At 44.4% G+C, this 5,540-nt stretch overlaps 1 long non-coding RNA gene across 1 annotated transcript; it reads left to right on the top strand.

Annotated features, from left to right (window-relative positions):
* Window positions 1-288: 288 nt before the first annotated feature.
* Window positions 289-4,998, top strand: LOC121087574. The gene is made up of 4 exons (XR_005827664.1): window positions 289-487; window positions 1,850-1,884; window positions 3,029-3,153; window positions 4,913-4,998. It is a non-coding gene; the product is annotated as an uncharacterized LOC121087574 (long non-coding RNA).
* The last annotated feature ends 542 nt before the right edge of the window (window positions 4,999-5,540 follow it).

Raw genomic sequence — 5,540 nt, 5'->3', positions numbered from 1 at the left:
CTCTCCCAGCGCGAAGGGAAAACAGCTTTCTGGGCTGCCCCCCGCGCCGCCCCCCCGGCTCGGCCCCGCCAGCGGGAGGCCGGGCTGACCCCCGCCCGCCCCGGGGTCACCGGCCACCGCCATCCCGGCTGCGCGGCCTGGGGGGGGCTGAGCCGGGAGCGGTGGGCGCTGGGCTGGGCCGGGCTGGGCCGGGGGGGGCCGGGCTGGGCCGGGCTGGGCTGGGGGCCCTTCCGCCGGCTCCTTCCCGGCAGGCTCGGGCAGGCTCCGTCCTTTTTAAAGCCGAACAGTGGCCTGTCGGGGCTGGACGCAGGACGGTGACAGCCTCGCTATTGCAAGCCTCCGTTTCCCACTTTGCTGTGCTTAAACTTTGCAAAGTTAAACTTTGCAAAGCTGCCAGCGGTAACTCACACAACCGAATTACTTGCGAAACTCCCAAAGCCACTGTTCAAGTAAGGAACTCATTGCAGAAGCACGCTCTGGCTAATGTGTGAGTACAAACTGGGCTCAGATAACCCCACTCTGTTTTGTATAGATCGATTTGTTTCTAAACCGTAGGTGTCAAGTCCTGCTTACCAAAGGAAATTATCAACTTTGCAGTAGTCCCAAAAATACAGCTCATCAGCACACAATGGGGTATTTTCTTTCCCTTGCCAGGTAGGCTCGGATTAGTTGTCACATGAATTTCTAAGACTGGTGTGTACATTGAGGGTGGTTGAGTCTGGGTGAGATCATCTAACGAAGCATTAAGTGTTCCCAGCAAGAGGGAAGCCAGTTCCTTATTGTCCTCTCCAAACAGGGTGATTCTGCTTCCTTCGTCAAAAAACTAACATGAAATAATACTCCAGCCTCAAAAGCTAATCATCAATCAAAAGCAATGTCAGAATAATCTTAACCATAAATTATTAATAAATTGTTAAGAATTGCTTACCAAGCATCTGCCTTGAATGCGAGAAAGGGCATTTGCAGCACATCTTGGTTAGGACTAGGCAGTTCAGAAAGACCTGAGAAACGCTGCGCTCTGACCAAAGCTTTCACCGGGAAGCAGTGAGTTAAGCACATCATCTGAATTTTTCTGAACCTGTTGTCTGAGAAATGATGCAAACGTTGGCAGGGTTTTACTCAGAAATGAAGCCTCAGTTGTGGAGTGGCATACCAGGCTGTTAGCCCGGTGGTGGTGAGGCGGTTGGACTAGATGACGGTTGTAGGTCCCTCGCAGCTGAAATTCTCTATTCTCTATCTCTTCCTAACAGTATCAGACCTTCATAAGGGAGATAACAGTGTTCTCTCTTCATGACACTGCTTGTGTCTCCTCCACGGTCCCCGTGGCAGCTTCTGCAGAAAGCACAGGCAGCTCTGTAGGAGACAGTTCAGTAAGAACTAGCTCAAAAAGGAGGTTTTTTTTCCCCATACTCCTTCAGTTACCATCCTGGTTTTGCCTTGGCAGGCTGGGATGATTGTTCTTTACTTGTTCCTTGTTTTCATCAACCTGTAAATAAGGATGCAAGGTTTTTGCAGCTGAACTTTCTAATCCTTTATGGTACACAAGAGAGATTATTCAACGTGGCTTATTTTTCCCTTAGTGTTTGTTTGCATGTGTTTTCAACTTGCTGCTCTTTAGTTTCATTAACTAAGTGAACACCATGTTGCAAAAAAACAACTACCTATCCTAAGCAGTTTATGCGGTAAACCTGCAAACTCTGCTTGCTCTGGGTGTTGAAGATACATGTCTTCAGTGAGTCTAAGAGTCACTTGCAGAGTGGAACAATGGAATAGTTACTTAAAGAGTTTACAGTTTTTTTAAAAAAATATTTTTCAGTAACCTGATATGTGAACTTTTTCTTCTGTTCAGATATGACATCAATTCATCAAGAATAAATACATAAGGTGAGTGCATACTCAGTGGCTCTGGAAGGTGTCCTTGTTGCTGATTTTGTAACACCTCGAACTACGTAAGGAATGTCAAAGACAAGTAAATGTCAAGCCTCGTTTCAGCAAGTCGTGGCAGCCTGATCAGGATGAAAAAATAGGACGAGCAGAGTTGAGGGGGCAGCAAAAAAGGCAGTAAAAGCACATATTCCCAGTGTTTCAGACGGTGGAAATTTCTTTCCTGGTATGAATGTGAGCATGAACTCACTCCTTGCAAATGTTCTGGCCCCAAGAGTTTTTCCAGGAGAGGTGTAAGATGATAATGGTGCCTTCGTGAAGAAGGGATGAAACAGTATTCCCTGAACAGGATGGTGGGAGGGGAGCATAGATGAGAAAGTGAAATGAGGAAGGATGAAGGGAGGTGAAAATCAGTGTGGTTTACAAGGGTCTTGCACCCCCTTAGGTCTGTGGAGCAAGCTGGATTTCACTTCTTTCCTAAGCGGTTTTCCCAAACAGAGGACCATAAGCTGACTTGACTTTATTCCACAGGAATTCAGTACCTTCAACAGCACACTAAGGAAATGCAAACGTAGGGTTTCCCCTGAGATTGCAGTGAAGTGCTCATGGGTCTGTATCCTTCTTGAACTGGTTTGCTAGTGGTTATTTTGCCTTCTATAAGGAAAATTACAGTTTTTAAAAGCACTGGGTCTCATAAACCAATAGCCAGCTTTTGGAGCCCTCTGAGCTGTGTGAATTTGCAAGACAGGAAATCTAAACTAATCCTGGTCTTATCAAGATGTGTCCACTCTTCTGCCATCATTTACACTAGATCTTTGGATGGGGTGATTATAAAGTGGATGTGAGAGACCAGAAGATAGAAATACTTTGAGCATGTAATTGCCAGCCTCTGCTTTGATACCAGGTATTGCAGCATGGGACTTCTATAAGAATGGAGCTGTATTGTGTATAATTTACCAGCCTGCATGGGTACTGCTGTAAGCATTGTAAGAGAAAAGCAGCTACCTCGCACTACTCCCTGCAAGTTGTGCAGATGGTGTTTTGAGACAGCAAAGGATAACAGATCACCCCCCAGCCATTCCAAAGGCCAGATCACTCAAAAGTTTGATTTATCCTTTTTTTTTCTACTCACCGCCAAATGTAGATAGTTCTGGCACCGACAACATGGCTGAGTACACAAAGAGTCCTTCATGGCAGAAATAGCTAGTCAAAGGTGGTATGCAGCAGGTGGGACTGAACCTGTCCAAAAGAAGCGACCTGCAAATGTAGGTATGTTGTGCATCTTTTCAGTGCTTCTAGGAATCTCTGGAAATGTTTCTTCCCCTGAGTAAAATGTCTGTTAGAAATATTTTATGATGTGTGTGGTTTCCCTGTGTTTTGGTCATTCCTGTGTGGCCAGCCCTCTGGTAGAAAAGGAAACAACGTCCCTGCTTTTAATGGAAGCCAGCTCAGCTACACCAGCAGTGAAGTTGTCTGTATAGTAGAAAAAAGGCTGCCTCAAATGCTACATGATTTAGGAGTCACGAAGGCTCATTTTATTGTAATGTCTAGATTACAACACCACCACAGTGCCGCTAATCACTCACAGTCTTGTGGACCCCTGTAATTACTGGCTGCCACTTCTCAGCAGAACTTACCAAGGAGAGAATTTGAACTGAAAAGAGCAGAAGCTGCTATAATAATTAAAGAAATTATGTCTTTCTTGGCTTTTGTTGCAATAGCAGCAACTCCCGTCTTCTCATTGCTTCCCACTTTCACAGGGTAAATGCTGTCATAACATTTACGGAAGGTTTGAGATGAACACTGGAAATAAAATGACAAATGGGTTGGGATAAGAAAACCAGCTAGTACGAAGTGACAGCTGTAAAAAGCTGTATGCCATCCGACCACACACACCAGCTCCTGAGAAAAATGCATTTGTAACTCAGTGTCTGGGCATCCCATTCAGCTCTCCTTTCTTTCAACTCCTCTGCCTGCAACAACATTGAGCTTTCCTGGAGAGCTGCACCCTGGGCCAAGTGCGTGAGTGCTTGCAGGGTGTAGGACAGTTATTTAACCTGTAGGTTGCTCTGTGTTCTCCTGGTGGCAGCCCCCAGTGCACCCACCCTGGAGCTACGGGTGACAGCTGTAAAAAGCTGCATGCCATCCAACCACACCCACACAGAGACCGACAGACAATGGTGCCTTAACTATGAGCCCGCACTGGTGGCCATCTAAAGGACATGAAAAATGTCCCATTTGTGTCTTCTGCAATGCCATAGCCACTGCTGGGGCCGTGTTATGCTCCTGTTTACCAGAAGAGCTGTCTGGAGATGATCTGAGTACCAGCATTCCCTTCCAAATACCAATTTTATTTTTTTTTTTTTTCTCAGCTGGTTGCTGTTGCCCAGTTGGTTTCTTCAGCATGGTGGTATCGTCTTGCTCACTTTATTGTTACTTGACACAAATTTCTACTCTGATTGCATTTTCTTCTCCCGTAAATACTTTAAGTTTATTTCTGATGGCAAAATGCTTCATTTTATGTTAAAGTCTGAGTATCAGATTTTAAGGAAGGTTAATCTCCTCAGAATAGGACAGTGTGGTTCCCACCCACGGACATAACAAGGACATCAGTTCTGCAGCCCGGTCCATGAGATTTTGGTTGAAATTGGTGAATTAATTCACAAGTTTTTGGGAGGGAAAAGGCTGATGGAGGAAGGACAAGCAAACCAAGTGATTGAGTAGGCCTCCTTTCAGTTGTAAACCAGGCCCGGGATAAATTATCTTCCTGCTCATAAGGGTGCAAATGAGTCTGCAACAGCAACAAAGCAAAGTGCTGTCTTGTGGTCAATAACGGTCATCACTTACTGCAGCTCCAATATAGAAACTAGCTGATTAACTAGGTAATTGGCTTTCAGACATTTGTCAGGTAATCTGATATTGTAATGTTTCATCATCTTTTTAATTTTTTTTTTATATATCTTCAGCATTTTCTCAATTCTTTGAAAGGATATTAGATGCTTTTCTCTCTCTGCCTTGTTCTGTACAGAAGCTGTTTGAAAGTTCATAAGCCTTTCCTGGTTTTCCTGTGCAGTTTGTACATAGAGGACAGGGCTCTGCTGACATAAATCAAGAACACTTGCCCTGCATCAAGTTGTGTGGCGAGTGCAGAGATGGACATCGCTTCCTCTGAGCAACTAAAGCTGAGGTTTTGGTGCATTTGCCTTACAACTTTGGACTATTACGTTAAATCGCTGTCTCCTTTGAATGGTGATTTCATTTGTACCTGAACTATGTGTAAGTAGCTCACTGAAGCAATCGCTAATGTAGATGTGAAACTGACTGCTGAGTTTAAAGATGCATGTATCTGCATTTTCACCATTTTATTTCAGACATTTGCAGCTTTTCAAAGCTATAAGATTTCAGTCCTGAATTCTTCTAATTATCACGAAAAATTGTAGAGAAATTAGTTTTGCAGCAGTCCTCAAAAGTAAAAATGCTTGCTGTGTGTTATGTGTGAGCATGTGCATTGATTAATTGTTACCAAATTTTGTGTAAGGAGGTGCCCCTGAACTAATTTGTTGGAAAAATTGGTAATGTCTTAATTGCTATATGCCTCTGAGTTACTAATGGATGCTTCTGAACTTTTTAATACAACCATGTTTAACCACCCAGGA

Source organism: Falco naumanni, chromosome 1 (assembly GCF_017639655.2).
Source record: "Falco naumanni isolate bFalNau1 chromosome 1, bFalNau1.pat, whole genome shotgun sequence".
Classification (NCBI taxonomy): Eukaryota; Metazoa; Chordata; class Aves; order Falconiformes; family Falconidae; genus Falco; species Falco naumanni.
The sequence above is the reverse complement of the archived record's forward strand: the minus strand, read 5'-3'. Positions and strand labels throughout refer to the sequence as shown.